A 22480-nucleotide genomic window follows, 5' to 3' on the forward strand; every position below is an offset into this window, starting at 1 on the left:
ATGACACTAATTGTTTTGAATTGTCAGGAACAGTACTGATTTAAGATAGTAAACTTAATTAATAAATGTGTGTGTTCTGACTATTCCACTAACCAACTTTTCTTCTCTCTCTCTTCCTTTCCTTGTGTCCCCTTATTCTCTGACATTCAACATTATTGAAAAATATTACATAAACTCAAGACATAAAAAGCAGAGCCAGGGCTTGAGAGGAGTGACTGCAATTTTGAAACAAGTTCTACTATGTGTAAAATTCTATGAAACAGCATCCCATGCTACAAATAATCTTTCATGAAAGGAAAAATCAATCAATATGGCAAACTTCATTATTGTCTTATTTTAAGAAATCATCACAATTACCCCATCCTTTAGAAACCACCACTCTGGTCAGTCAGCAGTCAACAACAATAAGGAAAGACCCTCCACCAGCAAAAAAAAAATAAAAAAATAAGAATAATTAAAGGCTCAATAATGGTTAACATTTTTAGCAATAAAGCATTTTTAAATTAAGGAGGGTATATTATTATGTGGGTTTTTTAAGATATGATATTACTGTATATGTAATAGACTACCATATAGTGATAAACATAATTTTTATATGCATTGGAAAATCAAAGACATTGTTTGAATCATTTTATTGTGATTTTTAATTTATTATTATGGCCTGAAACCTAACCCACAATATCTCCTAGATAGGCCTATAATTTCTAGCATTTATATATTACTTAGTAAAAGCTGGGCACTGTGCTAATGCTTTACAATTTTTATGTCATTTGAACCTCAGAACAATCCTGGGAGATAGGTACTATCCTGACCCTCTTTTTATATGTGAGGAAAATAAGACCAATGTATTAAATGATTTACTCAAAGTCACACAGCTTCTAAATGTCTGAAGCTAGATTTGAATTTAGGTAACTTCTTTCTCACCCCTGGCCTAGTGTTCTATCCATCCTGTCCCCAAAAGCCCCCCAAAAGGAAAGGTATGTGTATCAGTTTACAGCAAGTATACAGAACTGTAGCTCTGAAGAAATATCAGTGACCATCTACTCCAATTGATAGACATAATAGATTTCCTTTTTCAATACAAATAAGAAATGATTATCCAGGATGATCATAAAATGATAAGAAATATTTATTATTAAAGGTGAAAGAAGTAGCTTCTTGGACAATTCTTTCCCTTTTTTGGAAAGCTTTAACTTGTTAAGAAGCTTTTTTGTTTGGTTTTATTTTGGGTTTGGGTTTAGGGTTTTTGTTTGTTAGTTTTTGGTTTTTAGTTTTGTTTGTTTGGTTTTTTCCTTGACATGCAGAGACTGCTTTGCAATTTCCATCCATTATATTCCTCTGTCTCCATTCTGAAGCCAAACACAAGAAGTCTAATAATCCCTCTTCCTAATACTAACCTTTTAAATAATCAAATACAGCTGTCACCTCCTCTTTAAGTCTTCTCTTCTCTAGAATAAATATTTCCACTTCCTTATAATTTTCCTCATATATGGACATTCTGTATCTAATGAAGAAGTATTAAGGGACTATTATCTGCTTATGCAAGTTGTGGTGACTCTCCTAATACATCCCCAAAATAAAGAAGGGGAGTATAGGAGAGTTATCAGTAGTAAGTGCTTCCTTTGAAGAAGAGGTTTATGGTCATAAATAGAGAAAGTAAGACAAAGAAAGATGTATATGGATGGATGTATATACACACAAGAACATATATACATGTATATATGTGTACACACATATATAGATCTACATATATACAATATACACATATCACATGTATTTAGATATATATGCAACAGTGTGTTGTTATATATGTATATGTATGTAAACATATTGTGTTTATATATACACATATATGCATGACCTTATATGTATATCTATTTACATGTGCTCTTTGAGAACACGGGACTGTTACATTTACTCTTTTTATATACTTAGAATTCAGCACTGTTCTTCATATGCTGTGTCCTACTCTTCATGAGTCCCATGTTATCAAAGAGCTTTCATTCTGCCAGTGATGCACAAAATAGTTAGAATACAAGGAAAATTAAGGAGAAAGAGAGTCTCTGTAGTGGGGGAATAAGGAAAGGTTTCCTAGAAGAGATACTCCTTGAGCTTAGTTTTGAAGTAGACTAATTCTGAGAGACAGAGGAGGGAATGCATTTCACACATGGTGCTGGTGATAATGGTATCTGTGATAGATTTTCTAGCCTTTTTTTCCCCCCATGACATTTGTACCAGTAATACTCACCTACAGTTGGCAGGTGCTTCCCCTAATTTTGTTCTGTAAGATGAATCCTGAAGAAATTCAATTAAAAATTCTTGTGCCTCAGTTTCTTCATTTCTGCAAAGTAATAAACATCCTAAATCCCATGACATAGTATCGAAGCAGACACTAAAATGGAAGAGCTTATCTGTTCATTCTAAATGCTGGATAGAAGCATATTTAAAAGGTCCTACCCTTCAGTTATGTGAAAATTTTATTTTTCTACAAATCAAACCTTGGACACAAGATTATTTTGCACTTACCTTGCAAATATTACCAAGTTTTGATGCTGTCTTGTTATCTCTTTCAGTTTATAGGAAGATCTTGATATGATGAGCTTCTATATTCTCACTAGATGTTACCTGGGGAAAATGGCAGCATAAATCTATAAGCTTTCACTGACTAATTTGTATACATCTATTAAATTTAGGTAGGATATAGCATTATTCTTCACTTTTTCTTCCATTTAGATTCATTGGAAAATCTGATTTAGGTATTTTTGTTGTCATTGTTGTTGAGTTTTTTAAATGGTTCAACTTCCTAAAATCAAAGACATTTGATTTGGAAAGTTTCCTTCTGAGTCAGTTGCCTAACTTACTTCTTTTCTTCCCTCTTTTTCCACTAAACAAGTGAGTTTGTGATTGGTTCATTTTCTTGTCTGGCAATGACCTCTCTGTTCCTGGAAGGGGAAAAATGAAATAAACAATACAAAACCAGATCTTGAAAACCTAAAGTGCATTTTCTGATTCAGTATGTAGGTCAAACTTGTTAAATTCCAAGTATATTAAACTTCTGGGAAGCTTCTGTTTTTTCCAAACTCTGGGCAAGCTAGCATTAAATATAAAAATGGGATATATTGCACTGCCTGTAAGCTTGTATCTATGTAGTTACATACTTTTTTTTTTCTTTAAGCCCTAACTCAAATATAATTCTAAAAGATAATGAAAAGATAAGATAGAATATTTGAGAGAGAATATCAGATTCCATGCTTATTGGCTGCAGATTTGTAACGGTCAGGTTCAATCATGAACCTGAAGTTAGAAGCCACGAATTGCTTTCCCAATAGGAAAGAAAGAAATAAACTGATCCAATCCCATCCTTGGCAGATCCTTTCTGATCAATGTCTATAGCTATTCAAAGTTTGAAATGTGATCTGTGATCATGGGACCAGGGCACTTACTTTTAGGGAAAATGAACCAGTAACCTGATTTCAAAAATACTGTGCTTTAGCCATATGACTTAATCCACAAGTATTACACTATGGCAAAATTCAAGAAACATGAACTTTCAGGAGCCTACCTAAATTTAAATTACACACACATGTGTGTGTATATATGTTCATATGTATACACATATACATGCACATACATGTATGGGTGAGTGTATATGTGCTCATAAAAGTGACCTTGGGTTTATTTTTTATAAGTGAATCAACTTTCAACAAACATTTATTAAGTTCTTAGCATATGCCAGATACAGAGATAAGTATTGATATACAAAGGTAAAAAGAAAATAATACTTGCCCTCAAGGAGATTACTTTCTGACAGAATATACATAATATAAATACAAACTAGTTGTGGAAAAGAACTAGGACCTTGGGAGATCAAGAACAACTTCATGGAGAAAGTGTTGTTTGAACAGCATTTTGTAGGAAACATGGAATTTTAATAGATGGGGATAAAGAAGGAATGTATTCTAGACATGGGGGATAGCCAGTTCAAAGATGCTAAGATGAGAGATACAGTATGAGTAAAAACAGTAAGAAATTCAGTTGGACTGGATTATAATGTATGGAAAGAGAATTAATATATGATAAAGTTACAAAAGTAGTCTTGTGGAAGGATTTAAAAGTCAACAGCCTTAAATGAGATTGATTTTTTTTCTCCTTTATCAGTTTTCTAATATCAGCTAATTAATCAGTTTCATCAACTAATTAGGGTGATAAGAGAGTTAAAAGAAAATAAGGGACGGAAACAAAAAACAATTCTAAACTTTCAATTCTAATATTCTTTGAATAATTACCTTGTTTCTATAACCCTTCTATGGGTTTTTCGATACAATTCTCCAAGTATTTATGAAGCATGGAACAATAAATGTGTCAAGTACTGTCAGGAATTAAAGATATCAATACAAAAGTCCATAACCCCTGTACTCAAAGACTATGTGTTTCAAGGAGAAATGTAGGAAATTGCACACATAAAGAAATATAAAATACGTACCTATTAAATATAAAATAATGGAGAAGAGAGAGTGTGACCCAAGTAAGGGATGTGATTATTTTAAGTATCATTAATGCTACCATTTTTAATATTCCAATGGATCTATGATCTCATCAATATGAATATTCTGAATGAAGCAAATCAAAATCCATCTATGCATTCCCATCTTGCTCCACTTTTGTTCATATTTTTTCATAAATCCATCACAGGGAGACTTTAAATTTGCTGAAGATCTTCTCTTGTTTTTTTTTTTCACCTTACATGCCTGGTGGAATACACAGTATGTCTATTGATTACTTAAGTCTGGCAATGGAAAAAAATGATCTTCTTCAATGAAAAAGTCAAGAACAAGCTTCAACATATTGCAAAAGAAGGATCACATGGAAGAAGGAGAACACAAGGGAGGAAAAAAAAACTTTCTCTTACATGGACTATTAAAATCAGTCTTGTAACTCATTTGTAGGAATCAATAGACTTACAGAAATACCTGTTAAATTAGCTGTTTTGCAATTGAGTCTATCCCCCCTTTTTTCCATTGCCACTGCCAGTGCTAGAATACATACAGACAGGACAGATAGGACAGAAGAGGGGATAATCATAGTCACAGGCAGTGTTGCCTGCTTTATGATCATAGACAGCAGACAGAAAAATTGCTATGAAGAGATGCTTTAGTGCAGGCAGAGAAGCATTGTCCAAATATAGATGGGAAAGCAAAAATGTTTAAAGAGAAAAACAAGGTACCCCTTCCTACTATGTAATCATAGAGGACAGACAGAACAATTAGGGAGAGGGATGCTACTGGCTGTTCGATAAACGCTTGTTCTCACTTCATTCCTACACATAACACCAAGACACCATCCCTGACACAGACAGGATGTAATAAATATCCAGCTCAAAAATATTAAAAGTATGTCAATGTAGGCATTTCATAGTGTGATAGCTATGGGTTTGATAAATGGACCCTGAGGTATCTTTATTATCCACAGGGATGGATCTGCAGCTGGAAGTTATCATCAGAGACCATATAGTCCTACCTTCTTTATTTTCTAGATGAGGAAACTTAGACCCAACGAATTTAAGTGACTAGCCCAAAGAGTCCGAGATAGTAAGAATCAGAGGTAGTATTTTAATTCAGATCATCTGTCTAAAGCCAGTATTCTTTACACTGCACAGTGCTGCTTCCCTTTCCCTAAAAAGGTTCTTTTGTGGGAGTTTTATATATCTTTCTGGAGCCTGATCTTTACTTCAGGACTGAAATTAATTTTTCTAGAAGGTTCTGTTGGTTTATGTTCATATGTGGCCAAAGGAAAGAACCCAGAAACCACGCTGAACTGACCATGATTCCCTAGGGGAAAAAAATGAATAAATAATCTCACAATTCCTTCAGGAAGTGTATAACTTATGACATGGTTTTTGAGCTTCCATTTTTTCTCACCTTGAAAATATGTAATGGGAAAAAGAATATTTCCTCATATTCACTGTTTTCCCCATCTTAGTTATCTTATTTCTTTATAAGGCTTTGGTCATCTTAATTATGGTTGAGTTCTCTCAATGTGTCAGTAATAGAAAACAAATAATGAATGGGAATAGTCCTTTCATAAGATGGTAGAAAGTAGCAGCACTTTAATTGTGGAGTCTAATTATTATTTCTAGTTTCTTCCTAAATCCCAGCAAAGGTTTCCAAATCTAGTTTTCTAGGTATATCATCTCCATTGCATTATAGGCTATTCATGTTTTTTTTTTTTAATTATTATCTTGTCTAGTATCCTTTCTAAATTAGAAATTATCCTGTATTTATCTTAGATATACCTTTATCCTTCATAAAATTTACTTCCTTTTTGTATCCCCAGTGTCTGGTAGAGTACAAATAGCAGGTACTTGGTAAACATTTATCAATTGATTAACTATTATATAACCAATGGAAAGAAAAACAGAAGAAAGCTTGTGATAGCATTCTGGACTTGAAGTCAGTAAAGCCTGAATTTGAATCCTGCCTTTAACAATTATTAGCTATGTGACCTTATGCAAACAATTTAACAAGTAAGGGATGTGATTATTTTAAGTATTATTAATGCTTCAGTGTCCTTATTTAAAAACTTGAAAATCTCTGGGATACCTTTTCAAATATAAATCTACGATCCTATGAAGGCATCTATGTGTTCTCTAAATCTTACTCCTTCTATCCATTTCTAAAACCAGAACCCTAATTCTGACCTTCCATTATTTGCTATTTGGATTACTAATTACCACCAGCTCCTAGTATATTTTTGTATCTGTAATATCTTCCCTATTCAACCATTCTACATATAAATGCTAACAAAAACTTTATTAAATGTGGTTTTAATCCTAAGAGGCAATCATAATGTAACATATATGTACATGAGATATATAGATATATAGGTATAGATATATGCATATATATGTACATATATATATATATACACACATGTACATATGTATTTTTAAAAAAAATTATCACCACCATATCCCAAGACAATAGAGTGATTATATAGTACATGAAATCCAAACTCCTATCTCACTATTTTATATCCTCCCTCAACATAGACCCCCACATTATAGAATAAGCAAACATATATGATATCAGCCACACATTAATTGCTCTCTTCTTCTGTATGGGTCATTTGCACTACCTAAGATGCTATCCTTTCTTCCACAAAAAAGGCTACATTGTTTCTGTTTATCCTAAATTCTTTAGAGCTCTGTGGAATGCTTAACAATAGATCTAAAAAGCAGGGATAAAATGTTAAAGGGAATTGACTTTTCAATCACTGGGCCATTTTGTACGTAGGGCAGTCCCTACAGAACTTTATTGCTGCTTCCTATTTCTTTGGGTTGAGAGGAGTTAATAAAAAAATTTTCATGCTGAGCATTTTGAAAATGCTTATTGACCTGCAAACCTATAAATGGTGGAAAGTACTATTTGAGAACAGCCATTAATCTACAATTTAGGAATACAGAACCACTAGAAGATTATACTTGCCATAGCAGGATCCGTTAAAATGTATTTCCACTGACAATAAGTAAAAATAATGTGAAATTGTTCAAGGAGATTGGAGATTTATCAGATAGAGCTTTACAGAGAAGTAAGTTTTCACCATTCTCTTCATCTGTGTTTTCAAATACATTTTTCTTCATTCTCAGATTAGATTTTCAGTACTTCAAAATTCAGATTTATAACCTTCTAGTTTGGGGGGATTGTTATTGATCAGTCAATCCAGGAGCATAAAAAACTTTTTAAAACAATGTATAACTTGTGTTTCAGAAAACATTAGCCCAATAAGCTTGGTAAACTTTAAATATCCACTCCTAAAAACTTACCCAGAATTTATATTTGCTCATAAAAGGAGCATTTCTTTGTTCCCTTAGGATATGACTATACTGAAGGAATACGTTAATTCAGGTTGACAATTGAAATCTTGGATTCATTAATTTAGAGCCAGAAGGATCCCTTGATCCAATCTAACCCTTCATTTTAAAGATAAGGAGGCCAAAATATAGAAACAGTAAATAATATGCACAAGACCACCTTTGTAATTAGTGACTGAAACAAAATTTGAACCCAAATCCCCTCTAAAATCCACATTCTCAATATACTATAAAGGCAAGTCACTTAACCTTGCTTGCCTTAGTTTCCTCATCTCTAAAATGAGCTGGAAAAGGAAATGGTAACTCACTCCAGTATCATTACCAAAAAAACATAGAGTTGGGTATGACTGAAAAATAATTATTTATTTTAACATTATTTAAGTACTTAGGCACTGTGTTAAGCAGTAGACATACAAAAAAAGGCAAAATGTCTTTGATCTCAAAAAAAGCCTGCATTCTAGTGGAGGGGATATCATGTAGATCCACTCCTCACACAATATCCACTTTCTACTGAAGATTATATCATATTTGGAGAGAAATGATAGCTCTTTAAAAATCATTCCTGTGCAATTCTGCTTGGAGTTAGATGGGTAGACCAAATTATAATTTGAGGTTCCTTCTAACACTCCTGATCTGTTAAGATCGTGTATTTTAAGATCAGCACGAGACAGGAATTCAGGTTAGGGGAAAATCGTCAGTCTTTATTCTCAGTGAAGAAGGATCGGAGGTGGAAGAGAATCGGCGATAGCAATGTGTGCAGCTGAGTCAAGAAGCTAGCTCGACCAGCAGCCACACAACCAGCAGCTCGGAGTCTCGAACTCAGCCCAATCTCTCCCCACTTGTCTTGCTCCCTCTCTCTCTGCCTCCACCCACCAAAATCGTCATTTCCTATACAACACATCAGGACTTGCAAGGAGAGTGGGCAGGGACCATTCTTAATCCAATCATGTATATTAATAGAGTATAGCCCAATTACTATCTAGCCTCATGTACTTGGGACCTCAGTGCATCAGCTCAAACCTCAGCCCATTACACTGATCATAAGATCAAACATGGGTTTGAAGTGTCAAAGGACCTCAGAATAATATTCCAAAGCCCTAGTTTTACAAATGATAAAATTGAAGCTCCTTATTGTTAAGTGACCTTTCCAAAGGTCACTTTAAAATTTGAGAAATTTATTAATGTTTTTATTATTTTGAAATAAAAATTGTATGCATCTTTACATAGATACTGATAAGTAGTTAAAATGCTTTACTGTTCCATGCACAAGCCTTGTCATTCCCACCTATACTTTATTCAAAACAAGCCATATCCAAAGCTTGTAAAGAATCACAACTAAGGCAAAGAGACCAGGGATTTGTCCTAAATCAAGGACATCTAAGAGAATTCACTTGCTCCTATGGTGGGCTCCAATATGAAGTTCCCATGCTTCACATTTCACTGATAATTCACACTATAAAATGTCATATACCCCAGATTTCTATTTTTTTGGCATCCATTTCCTAGGATCCAAATTCCACCACTACCACTTTCATTTGTCCCACATATACCTCTTCCTTGAATTGGGCTATTTCCTTGCCTAGTTTGTCTATTCTTTATCAGGACTGACTATCTTATATATAGAGAGCTTCATATATATCTATACACACTCAGTTGAGTTTTTTTGGGGGTATAAATATAAAAAAAATTGTCTCTTTTTTCCTTTTAAGATGAAGCTAAATCTACTTCTAATATAAATCTTTTTTTCCCTTTGATTCCCTCAGTTAAAACATGATCTTACCTTCCATAAGATAGAAACTGTTTTTGTTTTGCCATTTTATCCCTAGCACTCAAATCAACACTTTGTTCAGGATAGATACAGTTAAGTTAATCACTGAACTAAATCGAATTAAATTCATACAATCATATGTATATATTATATTCTATTTTGTAAAATTATATGCATAAATCATATACCCTATAAGACTATTAACCTCTATGAGGGAACTGATTCTCCTATATCTTACTGATTTTTTTTTTAATCTTGCTTAGTTTTTGCTTAGTTAGAAGTGTGATTGAATGGGAAATGATGAGATATCTACTCAAAGTGCCCTCCTAATATAGAAGAACAAAGAGGATTTCTGTGCTATTATCCACCCTTCTCCATCAGAGGGAGGGAGGGACCCTGGAGTTTCAGGATTCATGTGGTTTTGCAAGATGATGAAATTCTGAAGTGCATGATGAAGTACAGGAGTGCCACTTTGTTGGAGATTATGGCAGGAAGTTCTTTGTCAATGTTTTTCCAACATACTTATTACATTCTTACATGGATAGATAGGAAAGTTAAGACATGACTATCCCTTTTTAATTAGCTTAGAGTGGGAGGGAATTTAGAAATGTTACAGGACTACTACAAATATATAAGAAAATGCTAAAATGTGCAATATATATATAATAGTTTTTAAAAGGGAAATATCAATGTTGGCAAGAAACAAGAAAGCTTCTTAGAGGAGAGTTCCTATATTGATCCTTGAAGGATAGGTATAAATAGGACAGTGGATGTTTGAAATATAACATAGACTTGGCTTTTTTTTAAATAACTTTTTACTGACAGAACATATGCATGGGTAATTTTTTACAACATTATCCCTTGCACTCACTTCTGTTCCGACTTTTCCCTTCCTCCCTCCACCCCCTCCCCTAGATGGCCAGCAGTCTTATACATGTTAAATATGCATAACATAGACTTGTAAATTAGAATGGTATGTATAGAGGAAAGCAAAGAAATTTGCCTGATTTACCTTGGATGATACATTAACAGGAGTGATAGAAAAACTGGGAAAAGTTTTTTGAATTTGAAGAAGTAGAAAATGGCAAAATATTTTTACATTCCTAAGCAGCTTCACTAGATGGTAAAAGTAACAGAGCATATGTCAATGTATACTATCTCTCAGAGCCATTTAGAGAAATACTAGCAGTGGCAATTGAATTTTTCCTAAGCCATCTTGACACTATAGACTTTAACCCAGATACTACATTTTATATCTTTTATATATTCATTTTTATCTCTAAAATATTTAGAAATACTACATATGGTCAAGGAGACCAGTTATAGAAAAAATAGCCAATCATTTTCCCGGGCTCCACTGTATGCATATAAAAGACTTAGAAAAAACTTTAAAAACAAAATAACAAAAACCAAATTCTATCAGCAAAAAAATTTTTAAAAAAATCATGAGAATTTTAGAGATTTCTCTTTTTAAAATGTAGTGCCTAGATACTGTGTGTTAGATGTGTGCTAGATACTGAGAATACAAAAAGGATTTATGCTTTAGTGGTATAGACATGTTTTTTTTTGTTTTTTTTTTAATTCAATGCCAAATGAATGATACAGATATGAAGTATCACAGAAGTGCAGAGGAGGGATGTATAGGATGGGTCTAAGTAACAGATGTGGAGTCAGAAAAGACATTATGGAACCTGAACCAAACCTTGAAGAAAAACGTAACAGACAACAGAGAGGAAAAAGACATTTTAGAATGAAGGAAACTACATGAGCAAAAGAGAAAATGTGCAAAACATAAATCTGTATATACTGAATAGCTTGGATAGAACAAAAGGATAAAGAAGTTGTGACTCAAGAAATTGATAAGATTCATAAGTTAGAGATTCTTGAAAGCCAAGACAATGAAGTTTTTTTCTATGTGATGGAAAAATCACTGAAAATCATAAAATAAAATTTAAGTGTAGAATAAATTATAGAGACAATCTAGTTTAACTTCTTCTTTCAGATGAGGAAATTACATCCAGGAAGTCCAAATAGGAAATAAGCAGCAAAACTAGGGTTTGAAATCTTTTTAGTCTGATTCAGTATTTGATCACCTAAGTTATTCAGACAATGGGAAGCACTGAAAATTCCTAAATACAAATTTTATTGTCCTCATTTTATAGCCCCAAATTTGTTATCAGAGAGTCACACAATCAGAGACGCTTCAAATCTCTAACCCAGAAGATCAGTAGAACTGACTAGATAAAAAAGAATTATAAACAAATTAACTCAGTGAACAAGCATACAGTGAATCTGAAGAAATAAATTACTTGAAGAATTCCATTTTTGGTAAATGTTGCTGATAAACCTAGAAAGAAGTCTGATAGAAGGTAGGGCTAGATCAACATCTTTAAAAACATACCACAATAAGTTCTAACTGAATATTCAACCTAAATCTTAAACAACATGAATTTTTTTAAAAATAGAAAAATATCAAAAGAGTTACCTTTCACAGATACACAGCAAGGGAAGAAATTCTTAATCAAATAAGGGTTAGTAGTGATCACAAATGTTAAAGTAACAATTTATATTTTATGAAATTGAAAACTGTTAGCATGAACAAAGTCAGTGCCATCTTTTTTTCTTAATCAGCACCAGTCATTTTGATTCATTCCTACTTTATAGTAATATTTGTTTTGATTGTTTGGAACAACATTAAATCTGTAAATTAATTAATATAATATTACTATTTTATTATATTGGCATAATCAAACCAAGAGCAATGAATAATCTTGCAAATATTGTTCACTATTTTCTTTAATTGTTTTGTAATTATATTTATATGTCTTGAATACAAATCGATGGATTAATTCTTAATTACTTTATTTTACAATTATTTTGGATGGGTCTTCTTTTGTCTTTCCTTTTGAATTTTGTCATTCTATAGAAATGATGCTGGTTTTTGTGGATATCTTTGTATCATGCTATTTTACTGAAACATTGATCCTTAGTTTCTGTTCTAATTCTCTAGGGTTTTTTTTTGTATGTTGGTTTGTTTTTTGGTTTTCTTGCTGATTCCTCTGTCATGAGAAAATAAGGATTATTTTAGCTTCTCTTCATCTTTCTTCTACCTTTAAATTTTTTTTTTTACCTTACTGCCATTATTATCATTTGTAGAAGTTAATCAAATAACAATGGAGAAAGGTAGAATTCCTTTTCTTATATTTGTTCCCAGAGTTACTGGTGAAAGTTTTTAGTGTTTGCCCATTCTAAATAAAGCTAACTTTTGTTTTAAGTATATCTTTTGTGATATGAAATGGACCTTCTCTACTTTTGTTTTCAAAGATCAGAGAACTGTGATATCATCTTTATGTACAGAGAAGAAATAGCCAGGAGACAGGGAGGGAAGCGAGAAGAGAGAAGAAGACAAAGAAACAAAGAGATAGTCAAGAGACTACTATAAATGGATTCAGAGACAGAGACAGAGATAGAGATAAAAGACAGGGAGATAAATAAAGACAGGGACCAATAGAAATAGAAACACAGAAATAAAGAGATACAGACAGGCAAAGAAATAAATAGAGATGGAGATGGAAGGAGATGGAAAAAGGGAAATAAAGAAGGGGGAAGAAAGAAAGGAGAAAGATGAGGAGAGACTGAAGATTTGAAAGGCATTATTTAATGGAACAAAGAACTAATTAGAGATGCAAATGCAATTGAGAGATGAAAGAAAGAAGAGCAGAGGAGTAAGAGTATAATGAAACTGTGATATTAGAGTGAAAGTATGATTTTTGAGTTGTTGAGTAATTTCAAAATGATGAAGAGGAAGATAAAGTTCTTATTGGATGACTTCAAAGCAGCACATAAACATACTATACATACATATATATATATATATATATATATATATATATATATCACTGTTATTATTTTTGTAGCACTTTGTAGTTTACATTTTTCACACTACAACCTTAGGAGAGACCTAGAGGACATAGAGGCAGGCCTATATCCCTTAATTCCTAATCAGTTTGCGTTCATTCCACCAAGGTAACACAACATCCCTTCCCTAATACTTGCTTAGAATGTGATAGAGTTGCTGTTTCTCTATCTGGCTGCTCATCTAGAACTCCTGATCAGTGATAAAATTGTATGTCTGCCATCTCCATTATTTTGACTGGAACTCTTAGAGAAAATAAGAAGCAGCTCACACAGGTATATATGAGTTCCCCCTAAGAATATAAACCCAAACAGAGACTGTGTTAGAGGAGGTTCCTGATCAACAATGTGATGAGACTGATGATCTTGGGGATCCCTTTCAACTCTAAAGTCCAATAATTCTATTAAATCATTCCCATTTTATCCAAGATAAAAATTGCAGCATTACAAATGTGATCAAAATGCAATGTTCAAAAAGCTGACCCATTTTCTAACTCTAGCCTTCTCAATGTGATCTTGGTGTCCATTAGCTAATAGAAGTTTCATTTTTCATTCTATTATAAAACATAAACTTAAGCATGATATTTTCTGTTTTCCTTGATACTGGAAATATTTTCCCTTCAATACAGGACTAAACTCTAAGACATATTTACATCTAAATTTCAGGTAGAAGATAAGCTCCTTGAGAACAAGGACCAACCATTTCTTTCAAAACCTTGCATATAACAGACACCTACTAGATATTTATTCAATTTAATAGAATTGTTGAAAAAAATGAGCATAAGTATGATAATATTATATTACATATAATGTAAATTATATTAATAATATATTAAATATATTTCTGTGCAATTTATATTGGGTTAATTTAATCCTGATTATGTCAGTAAAGGTGATGTCATCAGATTTCCAAATTGTAGGATTATTAAAAGGTTTTTGCTGCCCTTCTTAGCATTTTCTCTTTTTCTTACTTTTACTTCTTTATTTGTCCACAGATTATTTGAAGTGTAAGGGAAGAACCAATCAGAAACCCATCAAAGAAATTCCAATAACAGAAACAACAATTCCCAAGAGGCTTCTTCTTTGGAGAACATCAGACCCAAGAAAAGAATGGCATCTTTGCTTTTTTATGACAATGATTGCAACACAACTAAAATTATCCACAAGAGCTTTCATTTTATCATTTAGTCCATTCTGACTCTAACTCTTCTTGTGGACTCAGGGATAAATAGCATCAGATAATAGCTGGCATTTTATTAATTACAGAGCTGCTTGAAGAGTAAAAAGGAAATGTTTTCTTATGAATAGTCATATTCATCTGGTCCTATTTTGTACTTCTCTGATCTCAGATTTTGTATGTATATGATTCTCTATACAATAGAGTATTTCTGTGTTTAGAGAATTAATTAATTCTGTCCTATAAAGATAGATTATAGTGTGTGTGTGTGTGTGTGTGTGTGTGTGTGTGTGCAGGAGGTTTTAGAAGATAGGCTGTAATATGAAGTTTGAAGAATAACATTTAAAGTTCTCACATCAGATATTAAATTTCATAATTCACAATTAGTAGCTTCTGTTTCTATAAACAATCAAAATAATTTGTGAAAGGTCATAAGGGATATTTTTGAGACACATTGAGCAATGAGTTTAAAGTATTATGATTTATTCAAAAAGATGGAGACATGAAACACTTGGACAATGAAAGAATAGCTAAAAGAAAATGCTTGACTTTACCATTCATCTTTAGATTTTTTAAAATCATATAATAAAATTCCTCAAACATTAATTGATCTAACATTCTAAGTTACCTCAAAATTAATTGAGTTCCCTTTCCAAAAAAGTATAAGTTTCAGTGTAAGCATATGGCCTCAGACCTCTGTCAAGGATGATCCCAAAATCATAGATTTTGATCTAGAAGGAACCTTAAAATCCATTGGGTAAAATCCTTTCATTTTACAGGAAACTGGGGCACAATGATGTTAAGAAGATTGCCCAGGATCATATAGCAAGTAAACATCATATATGCTATTTTCCTGACCCCAAATCCAGTACTCATTTCACTTAATATAGATGCTTTCTTTTGATAAAGTGTAGAGTTTACACTGATGGACAAATGCAATGCTGCATTGACCCCAAATGTCTTTCTATCCACCAATTTTAGGACTCAGAAATCAAATTTTTTTTTCTCCCTTTGTTTAATTTGACATAATGGTTTGCAATATCAAAAGGTTTCAGATGTGGTGGTATTTGAAGTGTGGGGCCTTTATTTTTGTGATGACTACAATTTTTGAAATAGCTCAAGTACCACCTAATTTAAATGTTAATAAAATCTAGAACCCATAAAACATCTTGGCTATTTAAGAGGAAAAGTAGTTATGTATGTTATACATTTTAACCTTAGACACATGTTAAGAATTTTTAGATAAAATATCCTATTAGTTATACTGACTTTGCAAAAAACTAATACCTGCTTTACTTTTTCAATATTGATATTTATGCCTAGACAAAGAGACCATAATGACTAACAATCCATCAATAAGGCACAATGTATGTAGTTCATTTCTCCATAATGGTCATGAATTTGTATTTCTCAATCTTTATCATTCCACCTATCACTCTTGTACCTCTGCTGTGTTTACCATGTCACTTAAATAGGATTAGACAAGGTAGCCACAGTCTTGAAATAGAATAAATCTCATTGGTCTATTTAGGGTTTGCATATTTATTCTTGATCTCTTCACCAACCTATTTGTGTCATAGTCTATCCCAATGAGTTCATTGACCTAAGAGTGAAACAATGGACTTACTCATCGTTCAAAGAATATATATGTATATTGCCTAAATTCAATCAGGTATTAGAGGGGCATAATTTGAACCCAAGTTATTTATCTCTGGAGCCAAAGTTCTTAACACTTTGCCACATTGATGCATGCAACAAATTAAACTAGATAATATATTAAAAAGCATTTTAAAAACTCCAAGATTATATAAATTTAAAAGAGGTCTATATAGTCTGATATGGACATATTCTCAAGTCAAGTGGACATTTCTCAAAAATCTCCAAAGTTTCTGAGTAGTGCTTTCCTGTATGTAAACCAAAGATACTATAAAGTATAGTTTCAGTCATGTTTCTCTTCATTGCCATTTAATATGGAAATTTAACTATTAAAAATGTATTGTTTACCATAAAATTTGGTATGCTAGTCATATGGCTGGAAAACTAGTCTCTCATGCAAGAAATGGTAAGTTGATATGTGGAGAGACTATTTCTACTAAAAAATATTAAAGAGCTTATAGTTCAATACCCAATGGTGTTTGTTTTCAAATGAATGCATTGATTGGTTCATGTGTCTAAATATCATGTAATAGTTACTTCACTGTGCCTAAATTTATTCATGGGTTAGTAGGGTTGGGCACTGAATTCCCTGGACATGTCTTACAACTTTAGTACTATATTCATTGATGTGTATTATGAATGTGTTACTAGTAATGACTGATATTCAAAAATACAAAAAATGGTGGGGGGTGAGTTATTTAATTTGTATAAAAATAAATTAACATTTTACTTTATTTGGTTGTTTCATGTTTACATTCTGTTAAATCATTAGACCTGTTTGGGTCTCTCAGTTTATCTATAAAATAAAGAAGTTCAACTAGATGTCCTATAAGATTCCACCAGTTCTAAATCTTTGATCCTTTGAACCTCACATGCCCAGAAATGGTCCTGGAGAATAAAGAGTAGCATCAAAAGAATGTCATCTAAACAAATTTGTTGCTTTGACTGCATAAACCAGACAATACAGATGAAGGGCCCAATCTAAGTTTTTAGAGTCATAATATTGAAATGCAAGTTAGAAAACAAAATACATTTATCATTAAAATACTAAAAATTAATGCACTGGTCAAGCATAAACCTTACTTTTATTTATTATAGAACTTTTTAGTAAGATTCCCATTTGGAATGAAATTGACAGCACTACCGATTTACTCACAACAGAAACCTAGAATATGTTCTGGAAGGCACTTTAGAACTAATTAAGCCCAATTTTCTTACTTTACAGATAAAAAATAGACAACCAAAGAGTCTTACATGTAAATACAAACATGTATTTATATATAGGAAAAATGTAATGGTTAAAATCTATATAACAAATTTGCATATATATGCATTTATGTACATATTTTTATATGCGTGTATGTATAAACATGTGTGCACACATATCCAACAACTAACACGTGTTTCATTATGGTGAAACTAAAGTGAAATCACACAAAATAAGTTTTAGGTGGTTAAAAAAAAGCCAGCCATTTTTTTTATCTCTCCATTTTCCTACTTACTTCTGAGCTTTGAAGGCTTCTTAAACTGACATTTTGTTTTTTAATATGTTTACACTTTCATTATCATCCACAAATGAAGCTACTTCTCCATGAAATAAGACTAGAATATTGAATATTTTCTCAAAACATTTAACATTTAGCTAGTGCCCATATGGCCCAAACTCATTTTCTTATGATGTGCATTGAGTTTTTTTTTGTTTGTTTTTTGGTGTATTTCTTTTCTGAAATAGATTTTCATAATAGACTATAGCAGATGTTTTGGATTCATAATAATAAATCAAGAAAATAAACTGATTAAAACATTCAATTGACTATTTTTCTTATAAATGTTACAAAGTCTATGAATAATTTTAAAGCTCACTGCAGTTTATATCCACATCTTATTTTCCTTTTTGAATGGAACCTTACTGTGCTTGTATTGGTCAATATTTTCTTTGAGGCAAATTTGTAGATCGGATATTCTTTTGAATTCATTTCCTTCTTTTCTTAAAGAGTTACTGATTGCTTTGAGGCCTCACGCACACTTTAGAATTTCAAAGGATTAAAATTTTACTTAGCAATAATCCTTTTTTAATTCTATCACTTATTTTTTCCCTAGATATACTTTTCAAAAATTTCACAAACAATAACTGCTTCTTGGATATTAGAAGAAGCAGTGAGTTAATTGGCAGGTTATAATAATTATTGGATTAATAGCTGAAAACATACATTATCCTGGGAGATTCTTCTCAGATGAAAATGAGAATGAATTTTAAATTAGTCTTCATGGTTCATTTATTAGAATTGGAAGGGACTTTATAAGTCATCTAATTACACCTTTGCCTAGAGCATGAATACTTTCTTCAATATCATTGACAAGTGATTGAAGAGACTCAATGATTTCCAATGACAATGAGCTAATGACTTATCAAGATAGTGTATTTTCATTTTTGTGCAACTCTAAGTGTTAAATTCTTCCTTATATTGATCAGAACTTTGCAAATCTATCCAGTCATAGTTATAAATTTGGGCTTCTATGACTAATTGGAGTATGTATAAGAATAAATATATTTATTAAAAACATATTCCCTCACCTACATGTTCTCAAAGATGTATAGCATGTTTTTCTACATTTTCTTTTCCATGAGGTAAAACTACTTCTTATATGTCATGAGAGGCAGCATGATAGGGTATAGTAAACTAATGTCAGGCCTACAATTAATAAAGAAGGGAGGGAGGAAAGAAGGGACGGAGGAAAAAAGGGAGGAAGAAAAAAAGGAATGAAGGAAGGAAAAAAGAAGGAAGGAGGGGAAGGAAGAGGGGAGGAAAGAAAGAAGAAAATAAGACTGTTTTTGAAATCAAAACTTCATCTCCATACTCTTCATATTATTTTGATTATTCATTCTAATATGAAATGTCCCAACCCATCCAAATCTTCTTATTCAGTGGGGATATTTTATATAGTATACTTATAAATCCTCTATAGGAGTTTCTAATGTGATTGGGCCTCTATTAACATTGTTTGGTACGTGAGTAGTACTGAACTGTCCTTCAGTTATCCTGGACTCTTTTGTAAATCATTGGTTGATATGCTGCTATTTCCTTGAGTTTTTTTCTTAAAAAACAAAACAAAACAAAACAAAACTCATCAAATCCCCTCACCTATTTCAATTTTTCCATTTGGTAGTAAATGCCTTTCTAAATGAGCAATTTTATGTTAATTCATGTTAGTAAAGGAACATTTTTCTTTTCCTTGTCTTCAGTCACTATGTCTATTGAGAAGTTGGAAAATTGTTGGCTGCCAGTCTGCACCTTGTGAAAGAATTGTTTCCCTGCATTACATCTATAGGAGCCATGCTAGAAACAACCTTATTTGTCTGGAAACTGCTATTTCCATAGTTCTTACTTTCCAGTCAGTTACAGTTGGTCTTGGTTGACATTGTTGGTGTAGAGTTAATGAGCTCCTTTTCCACAAGAATTGCTCCCCTCAGAGATAACTGTGGGAGATAAACTGGAAGCAGATGGCCAGTCCACTTGGGCTAATAGTACTGCTGTGCTGTTTTTACCAGAATTTGAAGGGAAGTGGTAGCTGTTGTCATTTGATGTACCTAGAATATACTGTCTCCTATATTCTCTTTCTTGAAATCTAAATCCAAATGCCTTACTGCTTTAGACAGCCTTTATTACATACCCATAGATATCAACTGCTTGTGGTAGTGGTGGGGTGGTAAGTCCCATTTCTATAAAGGTTATCCCATTTTAAGGGTTAATTTGTGAGCACAACTAATGGTTTGGAGAATATTGCTGTTTTGGGGCTCATAATGTTCATGTCCATTTCCATTTAATTCCCTTTTGGCTGCTCAGAGTCATTCAGCAAGGGGATAGAAAAGTCTGTTGTTTGTGACCCCAGGTTTTATGGGATCATATGGGGCAAAAATTGGGGGTATGTACCACCTTCCTGCTTTTTTAAGGAGAAAAAATAAATAATTAAAACTTCCCAGGTGCTCAAAAAAAATAAAATTTTTAGACAGGGGATATCTCATTGACTAAATGACAGGGGAGGTATCTCATTGGCTAAATTGTTTAGCCATTTACAGGAGCATAGCCTTGGACTCTTAATTGTAGTGACAGGACAGAGTTGTGTTATATTTGAATGCTAAGCTACATAATGGAGAGTGGGAGAGAAAAGTGAAAAATACTTTTTGTGAAGAAGAATCCTAATATTAATTATTATTATAATTTCATATAAATGTGTGTATATACCTATATCTATATCTACATCTATATCTATCTACCCATCTCTCTATCTATCCATCTATATGTATTATTTAGCAAGCAATGTAAGCATATTTGCATTTCTGAAGGAGGAATGACATTTGCTGAATCAAAAATTCCAAAATATAAAAGTTCTCTTATGCATCAGAAGAAAGGTCATAACAACTACAAACCAGATATCATGAAAAGGATTGTAGCAATCAGAGCTTAGGGGGCCCTATAATATTGATCCTCTTTTTTCTCAGTAAACCTTTCATACAATAGTGCTTTGTCATTTTTTCAATTACTGATCAGTAATATTTTTCTATTTAATCATATCTACTATTAACATTTACATTGTCTTTTAAGTGACCTGAAAGTTGAATTATTTGGAGGCTGTAGTGTTCTATGATGTTTTCACCCCCCCAAAATATTGATACTATAAAGATGATTTTTTTTTCCAAGGAAGAAGTTTGGGGATCATGATTTCCTAGCTACATTCAACCTCTTCCCTCCTCCAATGCAGAGGCAGTTAATAAAGTGAAGTGAATGTTGGGTCTGTAGTCGGAAATATAGGCTGTAAGACCCTGGACAAGTCATTTCATCTCTGTTTACTTCAGTTTCCCTATCTGTAAAATGGGGATCATAACTCATCCTACAGTTTTGTGAAGCTCATATTACATTCCTCAGGTAATATTAATAAAAAGAAAATCATCAAAATCATCTTTATCATTATTCTGTTCATGAAATCACATATGTGTAGGAGAGATCTTTTTAGAGGTAACCTTTAAAATGATAATTTGTGTAGTGAAATAATTTGCTTTTTTATAATTAACAAAAATAAATAGAATAGAATTTCACATCCTCCAACCCCTTAGATCAATTATGTATCAATGAAAACATGTTGTAAATTTGAATAACAATTTAGAAAAGATAGCATGTGCATAGATTACTACATGTAATGGGCTGAGGTTTGAGTTGATGCACTGAGGTCCCAAGTACGTGAGGCTAAATAGTATTTGGGTTATACTCTATTAATATACATGATTGGATAAAGAATGGCCCCCGTTCACTCTCTGTGCAAGTCCTGATGTGTTGTATAGGAAATGACGATTTTAGTGGGTGGAGGTAGAGAGAGACAGGAAGAGAAGCTGGGAGAGATTGGGCCTGGGTTCCATACTCCTAGCTGCTGGTCATGTGGCTGCTGGTCTAGCTAGCTTCTTAACTCAGCTGCACACATTGCTATCGCCGATTCTCTTCCACCTCCGATCCTTCTTCACTGAGAAAAAAGATAGACAATTTTCCCCTAACCTGAATTCCTGACTCCTGCTGATTTTAAAATACGCGATCTTCACAACTACATGTGTAGATAATTTTAATTTTTATAAAAATGGGAAATTAAGCAAACATTAATAGTTGTTAGTACTGTTTTGATCATATTTTATGATAATACTGAATAAAGTTTGATTTTTTAAAAATTTTTCATTGAACCCTTTTTCTGTTACTTCACAGGAATCTTACCTTCCACCAATTGAATGCATCTTTGTGAATAACAGAAAATAATTGAGCCAAAATATCTGATAGGGAACCCATATCTAAAAATATATTCAATATTTTATCTTTGTAATCCCTTATCTCTGAATGGAAGAGTAGTTATGATTTACTCTGTTTCCTGGGAGATTCATTGTTTTGTTTTTCTGAATTCTACTTCCTTTAATACTTTATATAGTTCCATTGTTGTAAGTAATGAGTTGATTTGCTTATTTTATTTTGCAACAGTTAATGTGCATCTTATAAACTTCTTCAAAGTATTGATCTTTATGATTTCTTACTGCATAAGAACATCCTATTATTCTGTG

This window comes from Sarcophilus harrisii, chromosome 4, assembly GCF_902635505.1.
Source record: "Sarcophilus harrisii chromosome 4, mSarHar1.11, whole genome shotgun sequence".
Taxonomy (NCBI): Eukaryota; Metazoa; Chordata; class Mammalia; order Dasyuromorphia; family Dasyuridae; genus Sarcophilus; species Sarcophilus harrisii.